This window comes from Rhinopithecus roxellana, chromosome 15, assembly GCF_007565055.1.
Source record: "Rhinopithecus roxellana isolate Shanxi Qingling chromosome 15, ASM756505v1, whole genome shotgun sequence".
Lineage (NCBI taxonomy): Eukaryota > Metazoa > Chordata > Mammalia > Primates > Cercopithecidae > Rhinopithecus > Rhinopithecus roxellana.
Window position 1 is genome coordinate 53,754,645 of NC_044563.1, and position 22,814 is coordinate 53,777,458.

The 22,814-nt window shown below is 40.7% G+C and overlaps 1 protein-coding gene and 1 pseudogene across 2 annotated transcripts in view; one reads left to right on the forward strand and one right to left on the reverse strand.

Annotated features, from left to right (window-relative positions):
- GAB2 (GRB2 associated binding protein 2) overlaps nucleotides 1-22,814 on the forward strand; it is a 206,442-nt gene that overhangs the window by 30,639 nt on the left and 152,989 nt on the right. The gene's annotated exons all lie outside the window — the stretch shown is intronic.
- Nucleotides 3,168-4,125, reverse strand: LOC104664300 (annotated as a pseudogene).

The window sequence follows — 22,814 nt, forward strand, 5'->3', positions numbered from 1 at the left end:
TACTCATTAAATATCAGTTTGAATTCTGTTGACAGACTTTTTAGGTAGATTTCTAGGAGAAACATCTTTTCTGACCAACACATCCCTAGTTCATTTCTCTGTTAGGTGGAATTTCTCATTCTTCTGTTTCTACCCAAAGAAGTATGATTTAAGGCAAGGTAAGAGTTAACTTTCTTTCTCGCTCTTGCTCTCAGTCTCTGTCTCTCTCCCTTTAACAAAACAAAAGTAAGCAGGACTGATGGTGGGAATAGAATCATTGCATTTGCTTATTTTGAAGTTATGTTCTCTAAGGATATCCATAGCTCTGAGGGCAGAAGTTGGTAGAGAACATTTGGATAAAGATAAGAGAAATTATGTTCTGGCAATATATTGTGTACCCCATCTATAAACAATATGATGCCAGGCACAGGGGCTCACACCTGTAATCCCAGCTTTTCGGGAGGCTGAGGCAGGAGGATCACTTGAGCCCACGAGTTTGAGATCAGCCTAAACAACATAGCAAGACGCTGTCTCTACAAAAAATTCTTAAAAATAGCTGGATGTGGTGGCACATCCCTGTAATCCCAGCTACTCAGGAGGCTGAGGTAGGAGGATTGCCCAAGCCCAGGAAGTTGAGGCTGCAGTGACGTGTGATCATGCCACTGCACTCCACCCTAGACAACAGAGCAAGACCCTGTCTCAAAAAAAAAACAAAACAAAACAAAAAAAAACAATGTGGAAGCCAGGCACAGTGGCTCACGCTTGTGATCTTAGCACTTCGGGAGGCTGAGGCAACTGGATCTCTTGAAGTCAGGACTTCAGGACCAGTCTGGCCAACAAGGCAAAAAACCCCATCTCTACTAAAAAATAGAACAATTAGCCGGGTGTGGTGGTGCATGCCTGTAGTCCCAGCTACTTGAAAGGCTTAGGCACAATACTTGCTTGAACCCAGGAAACAGAGATTGGAGGGAGTCAAGATCGTGCCACTGCACTCCAGCCTGGACTCTGTCGCAAAAAAAAAAAAAAAAAAAAAAAAAAGCGGAGTCATAATTTATTATGCATATTATGTACATATTGAGCACTTACTATATAAAGTAGTGTCCTGTGCATTTCTTATGTATTAGTTAACCTTCGCTTTTATTTTCTCCATTTTGTGGATAAGAAACTAAGAAACAGGGTATTTAGGAAAATTGCAAAAGATGTTTCCATTAGAAAGTAAAAGAACCACATTTTGACCCCAAGCAATCTTCCTCTAGTGCCTGGTTGGTGTCTCTATATAAAATAAACTGAATTTGAATCGTGGCTCTACTATTTAATAGGAATATAGCTTTGGATAAGTCATCTAATCTCTCTGAGCCTCACTTTCTACATGGGGTAGTTGGCAGATTGTGAGTAAAGCTCCTTATTCCATTGTGATTCCCTTCTGTCATTTATTTGTGGATTTTTCTTGCTAACTCTATACAGTCTGACAGTAGCAGGATATGTGAGTGATGGCAGATTTCAACTATTTGGTTATGTAATGATTAAGCAATTCTACACATCCTTTCGATTGTGTTAACAACTTTGCTTTCTCAACCCACTGAGAGACCACTGTTACTGTGAACTTAATTCTGACCCAGTGGTAAAGATTTTGTTAATACAACTTGATGAGAACTTGATAACGTGATGGTCAATTTAGTTTGTTAGCAGTAAAGAGCGAGAATATTGTACCCCAGACTTTAGAAATGCATATTTCAGGAAGTGTATCTGAAAACCTAAACCAATGCTAGTACATCGAGAGAAGATGATAGCCCAAGGGATCATGTGGGAAGCATGCCAGATAAGGAGTAGTTGGAGCCTCAGAGGTCATACAGTGTGAGGAAAAGAAGAGTTTTAAAAAGAAAAAAAAGAAAAAGAAGATAGTCCATTGCAGTGGCTCACACAGAATCTAAAGTAGGAGGACTGCTTGAGCCCAGCAGCTCTAGGCTACAGTGAGCTATGATCTAGCCACTGTACTCCAGTCTGGGCGACAAAGTGAGACCCCACCTCATTCATTCATTCATTTATTAGTTTGGTAACAAAGTTTTGTTTAATGTCTAAATCTAACATGAAACATGTCATTTTCATTTAAAAGTACAATTTTATGAAATAATAAATACATAGAAGGCTTGGCCAACATTTATAAACCAGGATCTGACATAGATGTAAATCTATGTCAACTTCCCTTGACATCACGTTGTCTTTTCATAAGAGACAGTCACTTTGGCCAGTAGGGAAGAGAGGAAAACCAATAACATGAGTAAACAATTTCCATCTGACCTGGCCCTGACTGGGGTCATTACTCTAAGCCACATGCCTTACTTTGCTCTGACACTTCAGGATGTTCCCTCCTGGTATTAGCTGTGCACCAACGCTACGAGGTCGCAAGGGCTCTCCTTGCCATTCTCAATAAATCAGTTTTGCAAAACCTCCAGGCCTTCTTGCAGAGTATTCACGCATGTAGGGTTGTAGCTGATCAGCCATAAAGACAGGCTTTCCTTTAGGCCCTGCAGCAGTGTGGTACCAGTTTGAAAGCCTCCATCCAGTGCACATAATGAAAGTCAGAAAAAGACCTTCACTACTTATGTGTACTTTCCACAAAGAAATAGATACCTGGATGAGGGCCAAGATTGCCTCCTTCATCATTTCATTTTGTGTATCTGTGTTGACAGAGTCAGCAAGAGAAGAGATATCAAGTGCTCACAAGGTCCCTAGGTCTGTCCTTTTAGCCAGACCTTCCCTTGCTACTTGTAATTCCTTGACAGAAGACATTGTGGTAGTGAGTACTCACGAAAGAAGCAACTAGAATGGGGCACTTCTCCCAGGGCAAACACTGAATCCTCTTTCTGTTATAAAGTTCCCTGAGTCCTGGACTTGGTTGTTCACATAGATAGAATGATAGCTATCGAAACTGTCCGTGACTTAGTAATTCTCTCTGAACTCCCTTGAGAGGGCCCAGGTACTCTTATTTTCCATCTCTCCTGATAAAAAATAAAGAATGAGTCTAAGAGTCTTGACCATCATATATCTGTCAAACACTGCCTGGGGATGGGGAAGCTTCAAATAACCAGATACATACATATAGATAGATAGGTAAAGATGTCTCATAGCTACACTTCCATTTTTTTATTAATAAAATACTAATTATGTATCAGTCTTGTGCTAGGCACTGAAGATTCAATGCTGAATAAGACAGGTTAGATAACTTTTTGTTAAGCATAACATGTACCCCTCCCAAATGTTCTATTGATGACAGATTCCTATCATTGGGTGCCTCATAATTTTGTATTCTTTCATCACATCTAAGGTTAAACTCTACATGGTAACTTTCCTCAGTTTGGAGACATTTGACATGCTTCCCATCTTCTGTGGAGTTTCTGGTGTCTAAGAAGGCTCAACTGCCTGCCAAAGTTTCTCCTGCATATGCTACAAGTATGAGGCTGCTCACCTGTGTGAGTTCTCTGGTGTTTAATAAGGTGGGATTTGTGAATGAATCTTTTCCCACATTCATGACACTTCTCTCATGTGTGAATTCTTTGTGTATGTAGATTTGTGTCATAACTAAAGCTTTTCCCACACCATAAATATGGGTTTATTCCTTGATGTGTCATGAAGTGCTTATTAAGACCTGAACTCCATCTAAACCTCCTGTCACATTGTTGACATTTATGGAGTTTCTCTTAAGTGTGAATGCTCTGGTGCTTAATAAGATCAGAGCTAACTCTGAAGATTTTCCCACATTCCTGACATTTAAAAGGTTTCTCTCCTGTGTGGCCTTTTCTGTGAAGATCCATAAGTTTTAGAAGCTCTTGTTTACAAGTTGTAAGTTTCTTTTCTTCCTTGGAAAAGCTTGATGCCATTTCTGTACCGTGCAAATCACCATGATTTTCCCTGCCCGTAAGTTTTCTGGGCAATTTTCATTCTGGTCTTTTTTGATACTTTGCATCCTGCTGTTTTTATTTCAGATGCAGAAACAGATATAGGATAATCATTTCCAGTGTAATTTTTTAGCTTTAGCCCTAGAGAGATGACAGTCTCATAGATACCCTGCATTACATCATTGTAGAGAGTCTTCTCAAGAGGATCTAATAATTGCCATTCTTCCTCAGAAAAGTACACAGCCATATCTTCAAATGTCAGCAAACTCTGGGACTCAGGCGGGATGAGCTCAGATGCCATCTTCCAGTCTTTGGTGCTTTTCTGCTCAGAAAGGGCTAAAATCTGTTGAACATGCACAGCTCTTTCATTTACAGGCTGGGTTTCTTTTCTGAGTATTCCAGTCCAGCTGTTCTTTTTTTTTTTGAGACGGAGTCTCGCTCTGTCGCCCAGTCTGGAGTGCAGTGGCCGGATCTCAGCTCACTGCAAGCTCCGCCTCCCGGGTTTACGCCATTCTCCTGCCTCAGCCTCCCAAGTAGCTGGAACTACAGGCACCCGCCACCTCGCCCAGCTAGAGTTTTGTATTTTTTTTTTTTTAAGTAGAGACGGGGTTTCACCGTGTTAACCAGGATGGTCTTCATCTCCTGATCTTGTGATCCGCCCGTCTCGGCCTCCCAAAGTGCTGGGATTGCAGGCTTGAGCCACCGCGCCCGGCCCCAGCCCAGCTGTTCTTATAGGACCTGGTTTGTATTCCAATATTATTTCTGGAACAGACCCATTGGTTTGGGCTCTTCTGGCTCCCACTTGAAGCCTGAGGCCACTGTTGTTCCTCCCAAGAGCACTGCCTCCTCTCCCAGCTCATGGGCTATGACATCATTCTTTGTTCCACCAGGTTCTCTCTGCAAGCGTTCCACCAGGACCAGAGCCTTTTTGACATGCTGTGGATGATGCTTCTGCACCCACTTCTGGGTCCCTTGGGCATAATGGTCAGGAACTGCTCTAGTACCAGCATTTCCAAGATCTGCTTTTTTGGGTGGATCTCTGGCCTCAGCCACTGATGGCATAATTTCTAGCCTCAAGCGGTTCAGTTGCTTCCTGATAACAGAAGCTCCAGAAGTGCCTGTGAGCACTTTCAGGACCAAGAATCTCTATTTGTGTGCTGTATTTCTTACTCTGACTGGAGTTCTCTTTCACAGACCTATTAGTCTCCCACATAACCCCCATATGGGAGTTCAAGCATGCATCTACCTTCAGCTCTCTCATTATCATTTACTCTAGGAAGAGTTTTACTCCTGTGTGTGACGTGGACACCCACCTGGTGTCACCTTTGAGGTGCATCAGGTTTGGTACAAAATCAATGAATAGATCTTCCCAAGAACACTTCAGTCAGCTCTGGCTTCCCTGGAGGCTATACGTCTATCACCACACCTCCCTGCTGCTCTGGGCAACGAAGCTCTCCGCTCCTGCATCACTGAAAAGTGATGTCAGGAAAGCCCGTGATACTAGCGAGTAAAGCTCCAAGATTTTGGGAGCCTGGGAAAGGACCTTGGAAGATCATTTCCCCCATTCAATCCCTCCACGTCCCAGAGACCTTACCCTGACTCACTACTCCTGGGACGAGGTCTGTGGCCATTCATTCATTTAATTAATTGAGACAGGGTCTGGCACTGTTGCCCAGGCTGGAGTGCAGTGGCACGATCTCAGCTCACTGCAACCTCTGCCTCCTGGGCTGAAGCCAGCCTCCCACCTCAGCCTCCTGAGTAGCCAGCATTACAAGTGCACACCACCACACCTGGCTAATTTTTTTTTTTTTTTTTTTTTTTTTGGAGAGACAGGGTTTTGCCACATTGCCCAGGCTGCTCTTAAACTCCTGGGCTCAAGTGATTTGCCCACCTCATCTCCCAAAGTATTAGGATTACACACATGAGCCACCACACCCAGCTGAGACGACACTTCTTAAAAAAAAGATAAAAGGAAAAAGGCATTGTTGTAGCTATGCCATTCCTTGTGTTTCAGTGTTTGAATTAATGAATTTTTTATCTTATGCCTGCTTTTCATGGAAATGGTAGTATTCCCTACTTGCCAGTCATGACTTACAGCCTTTTCTGGAAGATTATTTCATTTTTGTTTTTTCTTTTTTGAGGTGGAGTTTTGCTCTTGTTGCCCAGGTTGGAGTGCAATGGCACAATCTCAGCTCACTGCAACCTCCGCCTCCTAGGTTCAAGCAATTCTCCTGCCTCAGCCTCCAGAGTAGCTGGGATTACAGGCATGTGCCACCACGCCCAGCTAATTTTGTATTTTTGGTAGAGACAAGGTTTTGCCATGTCAGGCTTGTCTCAAACTCCTGACCTCAGGTGATCCACCCACCTCAGCCTCCCAAAGTGCCAGGATTACAGGCACGAGCCACCGCACCTGGCTGGAAGACTGTTTCTAAAGTCAGACAAGGGATACACTCAATGTGTTTTCTGAGAAATGTTAGTCTAGGGCATCTGAGAGGCCAGAAACCTTTACCATGAGTAAAAGAATCACAGCTCATAACCTCTAGTTTTCATCTCATACTGTTGATTTTTAATGGAGTTCCTTGTTTTAGTAACAAATAAAATAAATGTTTTCTGCTGTCAAATCTACAGGGACTTTATTAAAATTGAAGGAACAATATTTGACAGTCTTTTGAACGTTTAGAAAAATAGGGTTTATTGTGGCTAAGTCTAAAGGGTCTCGTGATTACAACTGACTGAAAAGGAAGGAATCCTTTTCTTTCCATGCATGGTGACTTAATTTTATGTACCGTACTATTCAATAACAATACACTGCTGTTCTTGGAGGGTCTATTAGGCCTTAGTGTAAGTATCCCTATTGTTATTTACACTAAGAAAAAAAGCATACCTCAGGTCTTTGAGAATCCAGGAAAGCTTTGTTTTAGAATATTGCCCCAGCAGAAGGGAGCCAAGGAAATGTAGGCTTTTACTGAGTGCCTACAGGATGCCTCTCACTGGGGATGTAAATGAGACAGTCCTTGGCCTTCAGGAGCCAGGTGTAGAAGGAAATCAATCAATAGTAACTGAGAGCCACTGAAATGCTGCAATTCCAACATAACAAAGTGCCATGAGAGCACAGGGGAGGGTATAGCTAATTGATTGCGAATGTTCAGAGAAGGCGTCAGAGCTTGGTTCCATCAACCAGGTCTGGAGGGATCAGTAAAACTTGAACTAGAAGAAGAGAACAAAGGTCTTTTAGCCAAAGGGAACAGCTTGTGAAACTTGTTCCTGACACACTGGAATGATGAGATGGAGCTGATATGTGAGAATTGGTGGGATTAGCATGGCCAGGTTATGAAGATTCTCATATGTTAAGGAGTTAGAGCTGTTATTATTTAAGCAGCAGGAAACTGCAAAGTTAAGTGTGTAGGTTTTAATGGCCTACCTCACACATGTGATAGAGCCACCTCTGGTTCTCTGATTAAATAATTTGAGAAACAATCCATACTCTATTTCTTTTTCATGATGACTCTATAGGTACATAATACATTGGAGGCTCTGAAATGATATAAACTCATTTAACTTGCTTAACACAGGGTCGAATGTGCTCAGACTTGGAACCTTTTTTATCTCTTTACCTTTTAGTTTTTAGTAACATGTTTAAGACATCTGATACAAGGAAAGGAGGAAGAGGGAGAAACAGGCTTCTAGGGAAATAAAAGAAGAACCTTTCTCATCAATCTATCAGTATTTGGCTGTAGGAGGTGGGAGGAGGAAGAGCCATTTCTTAAATCTAAAGACAGCTCTGTACTGGGAGTGAGGAAGTCTAAATTCTTATTCTGCCTTTGCTGTTAAATAAGCTGTGTGCCCTTGGCCAGTTCACTACTTTTTTGAGACTCATTTCTCAAGACACAGATAATACTGCTTGAGCACAGGTTAGTTGGATTCTGTGTTAAGGGCTTTTTATGTATTAGCTCATTAAATCCTCAAATCAAACCTAAAGTTAGATTTCCGTTTTAAAGATAAGAAAACTGAGGAATTGAGAGATTAAAGAAGCTATTCAAGACCACCTTCTAGTAAATGGAGCTGCTGAGATGGATGGGAGATGGGACATTTTCAGTGGAAGAAACAACTTAAAGGCACAGAAGTGAAAAGGAGCAGGTAATCTTCAAGACGATGTGTATAATTTGGTATCGTCAACCTTAAATAGTGAGATTCAGAAAATATGATTAAGTAGAGTCTATTTGAGTGCAAAGCTTGAGTATGGCCACCTGGGAGACACTCACTCCAAATGAATGGGGTCAGAGTTTCAAACTAGAGAAGATAAGGTTTCACTTATATAGGCAGAGACACAGAAATTTTAACAGAATTACAACATTTCCCATACAAGACCAGTGCATACATTACAGTGATTTGACTGGTTACAGATTCCTACATTCCAAGGAAGATTACTCCATGAGGAGGGACAGCGTTCTGAGATGGTCTTATCTCTGGTGCCATTTGGTCTTTATTACGGGGTGGGGAGGTTGGGAGTGGGGAATGGGGGCAGAAGTTGCAGCTGCATGACATGTGACTCAGGCTGCATAGCCACATTCCTCCCAAGGCTCCGAATAATTTAAAGTTCCAACAGCTTTCAGTTTGAATTGTTTAACTTCACAGTATGCAGTGGACTTGGAAGTGTGATAGGAGACAAGGGTGGAAAATGTGGGGTTAGGCCATGTTATAGAGGACTTTGAAGGCTTTTATCTGCATTTTATTCTGCAGCTATTAGGGAGTCTTTATCATCCCAATTTTCAAATGAGGCCTTACAAATGTTCTCATTCCTGTAATCCCAGCACTTTGGGAGGCCGAGGCAGGCAGATCACGAGGTCAAGAGATTGAGACCATCCTGGCCAATGTGGTGAAACCCTGACTCTACTGAAAATACAAAAATTAGCTGGGCATGGTCCACACACCTGTAGTCCCAGCTACTTGGGAGGCTGAGGCAGGAGAATCACTCGAACCCAGAAGGCAGAGGCTGCAGTGAGCAGAGATCACGCCACTGCACTCCAGCCAGGCAACAGAGCGAGACTTTGTCTCAAAAAAAAAAAAAAAAAAAAAGTTCTCATTCAATGTCATTCACAATTATTTTGTATTCCACTAAGCAGGGGGATAAATGCCTTATTGAAAGAGTGCTTACAGACTTATGCGGACATATGTGCGGACATATATTTATCGTCCATCACTCTTGCATACACAAAAAAGAAAAGTATAAATGAAACATGGGTAAACAATTTTTAAAACTACTTCATAATCAATCCTAGCTTTGAATCACTTTTTAATTCATTGTCCATATTTGCCTACATAATAACTGCCCTGCATGCCATCAAGAGTATTGATGGTGCAACATTTCTAAAAAATGATTCAACATTGTCTTCAAATTTTTATTTCAAGTCACTGACACGTGTTTTGCCAAGTTTCAACTTTGGTACTTTCTTGGTCTTACTAGAAGATCTTAGCAAAAAGTCTCACAACTACTGAAATTCATGTTTCTCCCTAAAATGGCTCTTGATTTATTTGTTCAGGGTTGTATTTGTCCAGTCACAATGCCAGCCATGACAACCAAGTACACCCTTGTGCAGGCAATGACAACTGTGTCCTGACTGCAGCTTACCTGTAAGACACTATCAACAGTAGGAAACATTCTGATTTTGATGTTAAAACGAACTGAATTTGAATTAATGAAATACAGTAGCTTGTTGAAAATCATAGGATGGTGAAGGTATCAGGACCCATTTGCTCACTATTGTCAGTCCAGCCAGTAGGAAATCTATCTGGTCGGTCAACTGTGTGAGAACACCCTTTCCTAAAGAGAAGTTTTACCTTTTTTATTTCCCTGTTATTTTGAATTTACATTTACTAAGGAGGAAACAAGGCAAGAAAGACGGCCAAGGACATTTTAATTGACTCGAGATACTCACTTTTAATCAAGTCTTTTGTCTTCTGGAAAGTGCCTTGAGATCTTTTAATAATCTTGCCAAGTCAGCATTTCAATTTGGTACTCAGGATGAGTGATTAGAAGTCATGACACGCCAGCTAGCTTCTCTGTGGAGAATAGCTGAAGCTTCTGGAGAACCACAGTCTTAAATTAGTCCGAAGAAGTGTGAGATCACAACAGGAAGTAATGTGAAGAGGAGGAGTTATTGGTCAGATGGTTCAGAGAGCTGGATGATCTTAATAATTTGATCATTCCAGTTTTCCTTGTATATAATGAACACTTATTGATTGCTTCTCTTAAATTCATCTCCTTTCTCCTTCCTTGCAACACCTTAATTTCTGTTCAGACATCTGTGTGATTCTGGGGAAGCTGGCTTCGTCTATCCTATGCTTCAGGTTTGGCTAGTTAGCACATTCCATTCCCTCAGCCATCATGATTATTTTGGATTAGGTGTGTGATCTAACCAGGTATAGTCTGAGTGTATTCTAGTTGGTATGGTAAGTGGATATAAGGCCTCTATTCTGCCATATGGTTTGGTTAAATATAAGAAGTGTCTATGGGGCACAGTGGCTCATGGTTGTAATCCCAACTACTTGAGAGATGGAGGCGGGAGGATTGCTTGAGGCCAGGAGTTCAAGACAAGCCTGAGCATCATAGTAAGACCCCTGTTTCAAAGAAACAAAACAAAAGAACAAAAAGAAAAAAGTGACTATGAATCCTGTACTCTGACCCTAGGCTTACAAAGAAGTTCACACCATCACAGATAATGCAGTCAGGGTGAGGGGAGAAAGAGAGAACCAATGCCTTCACATCAGGGTTGCTGTGAGAATTGAATGGGATCTTGACTGAAAAGCACCTTGCAGAAAAGTCTGACATAAAATATAAATTCATGTTGTAAGGACTTTTGGAATTGCTAATGACAAAAACCAACTCAAGTAAATTTAAGCAAGAAATAGAAATGTAATGGTATGATAATAAGGAAACTCAGAAAATTGAATGTTTTCTAGATACCAGGTGACCTTGGGCACACAATCATGTTTCAGTGGCCCAAGGGCGCTCATTATAACTCATACTGCTTGTTTGTGTTTGACTTTCTTTTCTCCTGTAGGCAAGCTGTCTGTAGGTGATAAGAGAGGAGATCACTGGCAACCCTCAGTCCTCTCATCTCTGTAACTCAAAAGGCAAGGTCCTCACTTTTAGAACTCCAAATTTAAAATCCTGGGGAAGGATACTGACAGTTGGGGTCATAATTCTACCCCTGGGCTAAGCCACCATGGCCAGGGGATTGGAAACTATGGTAGTCAGACTAGAGCTACCTGTGCCTTACCTGACACTCACATGGTAGATGTGGAAAGGGATGAGTGACAACTTCACTCGGAATCATGTTTGCATCTCATGAAAAGCAATTTCCACCATGAGAAAGGGAAACAGTGCTGGATAATAAAACAAGTATCCAGTTATTCAGTACTTTTTGTCTGAAGCAGATTCATCCTCCTTATCTCTAACGGGGTGGAGGGAAAATAGGAAAGTAGGAGAGAGAGTGAAGTGTGAAGTGTAAATTGTATCGTGTACTTAACTATGTAGTAAGTAAACTTTACAGGTATGAGCCCATTGCATCTCATTTAATCTTTTTTGTTTTTTTTTTTTTTTTTTTTTTTTTTGAGACGGAGTCTCGCTCTGTCGCCCAGGCTGGAGTGCTGTGGCCGGATCTCAGCTCACTGCAAGCTCCGCCTCCCGGGTTTATGCCATTCTCCTGCCTCAGCCTCCTGAGTAGCTGGGACTACAGGCGCCCGCCACCACACCCGGCTAGTTTTTTGTATTTTTTAGTAGAGACGGGGTTTCACCATGTTAGCCAGGATGGTCTCGATCTCCCGACCTCGTGATCCGCCCGTCTCAGCCTCCCAAAGTGCCAGGATTACAGGCTTGAGCCACCACGCCCGGCCTTATTTAATCTTTACTACAATACCGTGTAATAGATAATATTCCCACGTCACCCAGAAACAAGCTTAAGCTAAGAAACTAGCCTAGGACCATAAAACCTAAATGTTTTATGAGTCAGGAGCTAAAGCTGAGTTCACTTGTCTCCAGAGCATATTAGGCTTTTCTGCTGCTACCACGTTCTTCAAAATAAAGTGAGTTAAACTTACGTGGTCAACATGCCGGTCCCCTGTACCCCCTGCTACCTACTCAATGTTTGTGTCCCCCAAAAACCATATATTGAAATTCTAATCCCCAGTGTGATAGAATTTGGAGATGGGGCATTTGGGAAAATTAAGTCATGAGAGTAGAGCCCTCATGATGGGATTAGTGTCTTTATAAGAAGTAACATACACAAGAGAACTTGCATCCACTCGCCTTTCTGCCATGTGAGGACACAGCAAGAAGGCAGCCATCTGTAAACCTGGAAAAGGGCCATCACCAGACACTGGACCTGCTAGTTCCTTCATCCTGGACTTCCCAGCCTCCAGAACTGTGAGAAATATCTGTGTATTAGGCTGTTCTTGCAGTGCTAGAAATAAATACCTGAGACTGGATAATTTAAAACGAAAATGGATTTAATTGGTTTACAGTTCTGCAGGCTTTACCAGAAGCATGGTGCTGGCATCTGCTCAGCTTCTGGTGAAGCCTCAGGGAGCTTTCAGTCATGGCAGGAGATGAAGGGGGAACAGGCACATCACATAGTGAAAGCAGGAGCAAGCATGAGAGAGTCAGGGTGGCAGGAGGTGCCACACACTTTTGAATGACCAGCTCTCACAAGACTCACAGCACCAAGCCATGAGGGATCCACTCCCATGATCCAAACACCTCACCAAGCCCCACCTCCCGTACTGCAGATTACAATTCAAAGTGAGATTTGGGCAGGGATAAATATCCTGATTATCAGTCTGTTGTTTAAGTCACCTAGTCTATGGTAATTTGTTATAGCAGCCCAGGCTGATTAAGACACTTCCCTAGTCAGTCTCGGTGCCCCCCTCCAACTCTCCCTCATCATGAGCCTAGATTAGAACTTGAAACCTAGGTTGTCCAGACTTACATGGTTATTCTTGCCTTATCCTACAGTAAACAAAGGATGTATTCCCCATCTTTTAATCAGAACACAATGTGTGAAAACATTTTCAAGTTTCACATATACTGAACCACAACCTTTTACTTAAAAGATGAAAAAGCTGTAGCAAGAGCTGGCTGGTCTGTATTTGAATCCCATTACTTACTAACTAGGTGAGTATTCTGTGTCTCAGTTTTTTCATCCTTAAAGTGAGGCTAATGATGGAACCTATCTCATAAGGCTTGTTGTGAAGATTGAGTGAGTTAATATATAAAGTGCTTAGAACAGTATCTGGTACACAGCAAGTACTGTCTCAGTGTTAGCTCTTTATTAGAAGTATTGTTATTCATCATTAATGGACTCTTCTTATTAATGCCAAAACAGGCAGACTTTGCTTAAGGAATCTTCATTTTGCTGCTTGAGTTCACATCTGGGATGTAAGTACTTAGCTCTCAAAGAGAGCTGACTACAATCTAAGGCAAAAATAAACTATTTGTAGTCCAGGAAGTTCTAAGGAAGAAACAGTCTGCCTGCCTATCTGGTCTTGTTCATACACATATGATTAACATTTCCCCCATATTTCCCCTCTAATTATACTTACGTTCTGATCTTTTGCACATGCAAGTTTAAATAAACTTCCCTCTGTTAGACTATGGGAAACAGTTAAATCTGGAATGCACAGAGCTGCTGTATCCAAAGTACTGCAGGTGATTTGGCAGAAGGTTGATATAAGGAGTAGGATGATCTGAGCACATCTGGCAGGCACCAGAAGCCAATGGAGAGTCTGTGTATGAAGCTTCTGAATGAAATGGAATATAATTTCCTCTGTGAGGAGCTAGAACAACATAGACCCCAAGGAAAATCTGAAGAGCACTCTGTAACTCATTAATCAGTGAGTCAAAGAGGGAAATGGAAGGCTATATTACTGATATGTAAGCTTTACAAGTTTTGAGGTGGTCGGGCCCTTTCTCTGCCTCTCTCTAGTTCAGCTCAGATTACTACCTGATTCTAGAATGGGATCTGAAACTCAGTTGTAATGGGTAAATCTCAAGATGTATCCATTTACCTCTATATCAGTGGACATATTGGGAACTATACCTCTAGATTGCTGATCTGTTTATGTATTTGTCTCTAATTTTACCATGTATTTGCTATACCAATAAATGCTTTTTTAATGTTAAATATTTTAAAACAAATATTTCCACCATATCTTTGCCACTGAAAAGACATTTTATATCAGAAAGAGCCTTAGATTTTTCAAACTGTGTATGGATCAAAAACTAATTAAGCTGTGCCCAGACTTAAAAAAAATATATATATATACAAACAAAAAAACCGTTTCAAAATGAAAGTGAATAGCTTTTGATTTTTAAAAATCTCATAAGATAGACTGAGACTATTTTGTAGTAGTAATAGTAGTAGTTTAATTCAAATACCCAGATATTTGCAGGGCATAGTGGCATGTATCTATAGTCCCAGCTACTTGGGAGGCTGAGGTGGAAGGATTGCTTGAGCCCAGGAGTTCTAGGCTGCAGTGAGCTATGATTGTGTAGTTGCACTCCAGTGTGGGTGAAAGAGCAAGACCCTGCCTCTAAAGAAAATACAAAATAGCCGGGCGCGGTGGCTCAAGCCTGTAATCCCAGCACTTTGGGAGGCCGAGGCGGGCGGATCGCGAGGTCAGGAGATCGAGACCATCCTGGCTAACACGGTGAAACCCCGTCTCTACTAAAAAATACAAAAAACTAGCCGGGCGAGGTGGCGGGCGCCTGTAGTCCCAGCTACTCGGGAGGCTGAGGCAGGAGAATGGCATAAACCCCGGGAGGCGGAGCTTGCAGTGAGCTGAGATCCGGCCACAGCACTCCAGCCTGGGCGGCAGAGCGAGACTCCGTCTCAAAAAAAAAAAAAAAAAAAGAAAAGAAAAGAAAATACAAAACAAATAAACCAAATACACAAAGATTGCAAAGTGTGCAGTTTGTGGTCTTCCCTTTGTTACCAGTGTACCTGTGTATGAAATAGAATTTTCATTACATGCTGCAATTAAAATAATATTTCAATAGACTTGAGGCTGTTCTTGATTTGAAGATCCAATTTAGCAACTGCATTCTGGCATTTGTTCCCCTCCCTACCCATCCACCTTGTTTTATGCATAGAATAAACCCATAACATGTTCTTTCTTGGTTCTTAGTTTCCTGGTGTGTCTGACCACCCATTAGAGAGAATAATGGGTCTTTCTTTTATATTTCTGTAATACTGTGTGCCATTATATTACTTACTAAATTGTATTTTAATTTAATGTATATAATTTCTGTCCAACTCCAATAAAATATCAAACCCTTAAAGATAGGGATATTATTCATCTTTGTATTTTTAGCATTCAGCATAATGCCCAGCATATAATAGGCATCTGCAAATTTTTGAATCATTATACGTTAAGAAATGGATGATTAGTAAGGTGTAACAACTTCACGAACTTGTCTAGTCAGTAGCAGCACTGGCACTAGGACTAGACCCCGGGACTTCAGGTTTCCCCCCAGGTGACTCCCAAGTCTTTCCATTATTGTAGGTGTTTGTTGACATGAACAATAAGGTCCTACATAGACATAGTTTTATAATGAGTTCAAAATGGCTCAACAAAAGTGAAACCTGTGATGAATACCAGATTATTTGTATTGTAGACCTTGGTCTTAGTAATTTTGTTTTTCTTCAAGGGTTGATGACAGGTCATGAGATTGGAGAAACACACATAGTAGTCAACTGTATGGAGAATATTGAGGAAGTGTGTTTTTGGATTACAAAACTAAATTGAGATCAACTTGGACTTTTTCAGTCAAGCTGTTAGAATGTGTGTCTAAAGTTGGCCTGCTTATCATGTGTTATAATATTGGTTCCGTCAGACCCTCTGATTTGTCAAATCCTTGCCAAAAATGGGTCCTATAGAAGGCAACCTGGGATTAGAATGCTTTTAAATGTTAAAGTCTCAGATTTCCAGGATAAACGATCTTCAGGTAGCAGAACTAATTCCTTTAACAAGCATTTGTTGATTCCAGCTGTGTGTCAGATACTGTGCTAGCCTGGAGCAACAAAGAAGGATAAAAAGAACCTTGTTTTAGAGGAGCTATTAAGTCAGATTCTCTCCCCAGATTGAACAGCTACACAAAGAGGTGATTTCTGTTAGAAGGGTTTGGGTGATCATCTAACAACAAAGGAGCTGGGAACCAAGAAGGTTTGGTCAGTAATAACAATGACTACATTAATCCAGTATAAAGCCAGGTTCTGTTCCAAGCAATGTACATGTATTACTTAAATATTTGTTTACATTTGCTGAAGTTTTCATTGTCCCGGGCCCATTCAGTGTGTTATTTTTATCTCTACGCTTAGAAACTTTGACCTTTTTTGTTTTGTGGCTTGTCTCTTATTTGATTTAAAAAGTCATTATATGGCTGGGCATGATGGCTCACTCCTGTAATCACAGCACTTTGGGAGGCTAAGGTGGGCGGAGCACCTGAGGTCAGGAGTTCAAGACCACCCTGACCAACATGGAGAAACCCCATCTCTACTAAAATACAAAATTAGCCAGGTGTGGTGGTGCATGCCTGTAATCCCAGCTACTCAGGAGGCTGAGGCAGGAGAATCACTTTAACCTGGAGGCGGAGGTTGCAGTGAACCGAGATTCCGCCATTGTACTTCAGCCTGGGCAACAAAAGTGAAACTCAGTCTCAAAAAAATAAAAAATAAAAAGTCATTATAATCACCTAGTTGCTTTAGATCTGACTCTGTATATAATGTATATAACAGAGAAGAGTTGTTTGCTCCATAAACATGTACTATTATTTGTCAAAAGAGAAATACAAGTTATTCATATTAGTATTCACAGTCTTCCCTTTAGTTTCTCACTGACTCAATATATCTATCGAGATTGCATTGATACTATCTGCCCCTCAGGTAGTCTGCTTGCCCAGTGGTAAGTCTTTCTAGGGTGGTAGGATTCTTTCTTACTGGGTCTTCTTCCAGGACTCTACTTCTTTCTAGTAGGCTAAATGGAGCGAAAATGTAAAAATAGGGAAGACACGCTGAATCTTCTTAATAAAGAATTTTTAAGATAAAGGGGAAAGGGGAGAATGCAAATTTGAAACTGGTTTTGAAGGTTGGGGGTAGGGTAGGTTGGTGCGTGAGAGACCCTTGAGCAACTGTAGTATATGAGAGAACTGATTAGGAGATAAAAAGTGTGTTATGATTTTGATTTCTTTTCATATCCATTGAGAAAAGCATGTAAAGACTGGAATTACTCTTTTTTCACTTTTGATTGTTGGACTGTCTTTCTACCCAGGACAGCCACTTAGATTGCTGGGGTTTATTCAGGTTATACATACCGTGCCTCTCTACTTTAACTGGCTTTTTGTTCGTTTCCTTGCTTAGCACTTTTTCTGCAAGCAGCTGATAAATTAGGAATTCTTAAATTCTTGTAAAGGGTTTTTCCTGAAAGATAAGATTTTTTAGAGAAGTAGAGTGGGCCTAGAGAATAATACCAACCTTAGATATCCACTGTGGAACCTCCAGGGGCTGGTCAAATGTATTTGGCACACTTACTCTTTACCATGTCATCAACCGAGACTTGGATGTCTTTCTTACTTACTGCCTTTGTTGTTGGAGCTACAATCCACATCTGTTCCAGAGGTCATGGAAACTCTTCATCTCTCAGCATTTCTAGTGGGTATCTTTGGCAGATTTAAAGCAGAGTCAGGAGGGTGAGAGCTCAGAGAGAGAGGCTAAGGTGAAAGCACTTTGTAAACTTATAGAGGATGATATTTTGTACAAAGCCTGGCACCGAGCAGACATTCAGTAAAAATGCATTGAATTAAAAGGAAAAAAAGCAGATACCTTTTACTCACAGGAGAAATCTCTTCTGCTTCCCCTACCTTGGTCAGGATAAGAGTGCCTTGTGGGCTATAGTAACCAAAACAGCATGGTACTGGTACCAAAACAGAGATATAGACCAATGGAACAGAACAGAGTCCTCAGAAATAATACCACACATCTACAGCCATCTGATCTTTGACAAACCTGACAGAAACAAGAAATGGGGAAAGGATTCCCTATTTAATAAATGGTGCTGGGAAAATTGGCTAGCCATAAGTAGAAAGCTAAAACTGGATCCTTTCCTTACTCCTTATACGAAAATTAATTCAAGATGGATTAGAGACTTAAATGTTAGACCTAATACCATAAAAACCCTAGAAGAAAACCTAGGTAGTACCATTCAGGACATAGGCATGGGCAAGGACTTCATGTCTAAAACACCAAAAGCAACGGCAGCAAAAGCCAAAATTGACAAATGGGATCTAATTAAACTAAAGAGCTTCTGCACAGCAAAAGAAACTACCATCAGATTGAACAGGCAACCTACAGAATGGGAGAAAATTTTTGTAATCTACTCATCTGACAAAGGGCTAATATCCAGAACCTACAAAGAACTCAAACAAATTTACAAGAAAAAAACAACCCCATCAAAAAGCGGGCAAAGGATATGAACAGACATTTCTCAAAAGAAGACATGCATACAGCCAACAGACACATGAAAAAATGCTCATCATCACTGGCCATCAGAGAAATGCAAATCAAAACCAAAATGAGATACCATCTCACACCAGTTAGAATGGCAATCATTAAAAAGTCAGGAAACAACAGGTGCTGGAGAGGATGTGGAGAAACAGGAACACTTTTACACTGTTGGTGGGATTGTAAACTAGTTCAACCATTATGGAAAACAGTATGGCGATTCCTCAAGGATCTAGAACTAGATGTACCATATGACCCAGCCATCCCATTACTGGGTGTATACCCAAAGGATTATAAATCATGCTGCTATAAAGACACATGCACACATATGTTTACTGCAGCACTATTTACAATAGCAAATGCTTGGAACCAACCCAAATGTCCATCAATGACAGACTGGATTAAGAAAATGTGGCAAATGTGGCACATATACACCATGGAATACTATGCAGCCATGCAAAAGGATGAGTTCATGTCCTTTGTAGGGACATGGATGCAGCTGGAAACCATCATTCTTAGCAAACTATCACAAGAACAGAAAACCAAACACCACATGTTCTCACTCATAGGTGGGAACTGAACAATGAGATCACTTGGACTTGGGAAGGGGAACATCACACACTGGGGCCTATCATGGGGAGGGGGGAGGGGGGAGGGATTGCATTGGGAGTTATACCTGATGTAAATGACGAGTTGATAGGTGCTGACGAGTTGATGGGTGCAGCACACCAACATGGCACAAGTATACATATGTAACAAACCTGCACGTTATGCACATGTACCCTAGAACTTAAAGTATAATAATAAGAAAGAAAGAAAGAAAGAAAAAAGAGTGCCTTGTGACGTAGATTAACACCATACAAGTGATAGTTTATATTATTTAATCTCATTTCTTAAAATAGCCCTACAAAAGATAGTATGATTTTGATTTTATGTTTATGGGAATGAAAGTTTTAGCAGGTCTGTGTCACTTGCCCAAATATTACCCTTGTAATAAGAGGTGGAACTGGGATTGGAATGCAAATCTGTCTAGCTTCAAAACCTTTGATTTTTTTTTTTTCTACCTTTCTGGCCGGTACAGCTGTCAGACTATGTTAGAAGTCTCATGGGTCCTTCAAGTGACTTTACTAATGGTCTTATGAAAAACTGTCTCCCCTGAGAATTGGTGTTTGAAGTTCTTGGTTCCTTCGGCAAACATGTGCTTAGCCCCAGCTTAGTTAGCATGAGCTGTACTAGACAGCAAAGGTGGACACCTAAGAAATAATCCCATCCTCATGGAGCTGCCAGTGTAGCGAGTGATCATAAATATAAATAATGTTGGACAGAATGATGTTAGCAGTATAATGTGAGGTTGTCCTGAAGGAGCACAGAGGAGGGATTGAATGAGGGAAGGAAAAGAATCAGCCCCTCTTATGTAAGAGGCAGCACCATGTCTGCCAGAGCCTAACATCTCTTTTAGCCACCTTAGCTCATTTAATCTTCACTATAACCATATAGTATCCTGATTATACAGATCAGCAACCTACTTGGCGTTTTACAACAAGGAACAGATGGATAGGATTTTCAATCTCAGAACTGTCTGGCTCCAAGTCCCTGCCCTTTTCATTAGACTACTGAGTATAGACTGAATACAGGTTTTTCCTAATGTATGTTTTTTTAAATACATGATACTTAAAGTTCCATTCTGTATACAAGGGTATGTGTTGTGTAAGATTCAGTGTGTCTGTCGAGATTCCCTTCTTATATCTGTGCCTCAGTCAGTCTGCTTGCTCAGTGGTGAGTCTTCAGATGTTGCTGCTTTTGCCATGTTTTCTAACAGTGCTGGCTGTCTCATCTTCCCTCTGTGAGGGCGGGGCTCTGGTTTGGTCTCTGTTATGTCCATTGTGGAGAGAACTACAGCAACTCCTGTGCCTAAGCCCCATTTGGCCAGACTCTGGCCTCTCCTACCACTTTCAGGTTCAAACGTGGAGTGTGTTCTTCCCCAGTGACTGTCCAGAGTGGCTGAGTAAACACAGCCTGGAAGTGGGGAGTGAGGGCAGTTGACATCGCTTACCAGTGCAGATGGAAGCTAGAGAAGGGAAGGAACCAGCAGATAAATTGCTTCCTGTCTGCCTTTCTCCTCCATTTACCCCTTAAACACACACACACACACACACACACACACACACACACACGATATTAGTAGTTCCATACAACCCATCTTGTAACCTGTAACCCATCCTGTAACCTGTAACAGTTGTCTGTGTTTTCATGTTAAGCTGTAGCCAGTTTGTTGATGCATATAGCCTTGATTTCCTTTCCCTCCTATCCTTTTCTACCAATCTTTCCTCGCTCTCTGCTCTGAGATTGCAACACATGATAAACAGGTAAGCTTTGTCCCAGACTGTTTTCTAGAACGTGGGTACAGTAGTAGTCAATAAAAAACATCTTTCCCATCCCAGACCCTTGCCCTGTTTACCCTGTTTTATACCTTGTTATTTTTCACTTAGCATAAATCAGGTAATATTTGAATACTTATGTGTCGGCACTGTTCTTTATCCTTATGGTTAATGTGCACCAAAATCCTGTGAGATAAAATAAACCATGGGTGTAGTTCCATATTTGCATATATAGGTCAATTGTATTTTCTTTTTTAAAGGAAAGATTATTGCTTTTGTTAAAATAGTACATGTTCGTTATAAATCAAGAAAAGCTAAAACAAAACAAAACAAACAAACAAACAAAAACCCCACGCCAGATGCCATCATCTGGTAATAACCTTTAGGTGAATAACATTCTGGGAGCGCTCATGAACCTCAACTTTTCTCAGTATCTTTATAGTAGTGTCCGAGTATACTACTGTAATTTAATCATAATCTAACCAGTTGATAAGCAGTTACAGTATTTTATTTACTTAAAAAATGTGCTGAAATGACCATCCTTGTAAATGCCTTTGAGTTTTTTTAATTTGCTGGTATATAAGATATATTTCTCCCCCTGAAAATTTTTATTCAGATATTACCTTGTGACCAACGCACCTGTTTTGCAGATGAAAGACTCTGGGCCAAAGCAAAACTAATAACAAGATAATCTGCCCTTGGGCGACTCCTCTAATGAGAAAGAAGGGGAACACAAAACACTATATAAGGGATGCAAGTTTCACATCCCAGATTTTAGTAACGAAAAGAAACCATAGGCCACACAGCTGATCAGAGGTACATTTGAGCTATTCCATTACATTTTAGATTTTAATTTTGCTACAGTAAGTCATGGCTCAAATATAGTAGAGTCGCTGATTTATCATTAAGTTTATATACACTGTAAACTAACCCCATTAAAAGGCAACAGCACCATATTTTGAAGACAGGGTGACCAAGTTTCTAATGCAATAATTGCCAGTGATTAATACAGTCAACTGGTGACCAGCAGGGATGATAAATTTTCCAGGCGTTGAGAATGACTTATCTGACTTTTTTTTTTTTTTTTTTTTTTTTTTTTGAGACAGGGTCTCTCTCACTCTGTCACCCAGGCTGGAGTGCAATGGCACAATCATTGTTCACTGCAGCCTTGACCTCCTGGGCTCAAGTGATCCTCCCACCTCAGCCTCTGAGTAGCTGGGACTACAGGCACGTGCTACCATGCCCATAAATATAAATTTAATTAATAAATAAATTTATTAATTTTAAACAAATTAAAAATTAAAAAATTAATTTTAAAACAATTTTAAAAAATTTTGTTTGTAGAGATGGGGTCTCGCTGTGTTTCCCAGGCTGGTCTCAAACTCATAGCCTCAAGCAATTCTCCCACCTTAGCCTCCCAAAGTGCTGGGATTATAGGCATAAGCCACCATGCCTGGCCTTATCTGACTTTAAAGATGCTTTTCCAAGGTCTGAAGTTGAAGACTTAAACCTATACAGTGTATTTTTGCTGTCTTTTCTTTTTTTTTCAGTTTGTTAACATGCTGTGTAGTTCTATTATAAACATATGTAGTGAAAGACCAGCTTTTATTAGGGTTAATTGTTCCTTTCCTCATGTGGTAGGCACTAATATTTAGTGAAATTCTTGCTTCTTATAGTATGCTTTGTTTCTATTTTTATTAAAACATTTGTATTGTGACTATGTAGTAATTTGTATGTATTTATTTGTAGCTTGCTTTTCAGCCATCAGTACTGTATTTCAGTGACTTCTGGACAAATGTGATTTAACTATAGGAAATTTTTTGTCCAGGATAATTTGCATAAAGTCCCTGACTTGAGAATTTCAGGTGACAGAAGTTTACTGTATTTCTAAATAGCAAGCCTATTATAGAGTAGATCAGAATTAATCATATTCATGAACACTATTAATCTGTTGAATAATCAAACCATCAAGGTAGCTGCATTGGTTGAGTTGCTGTTTATGGACT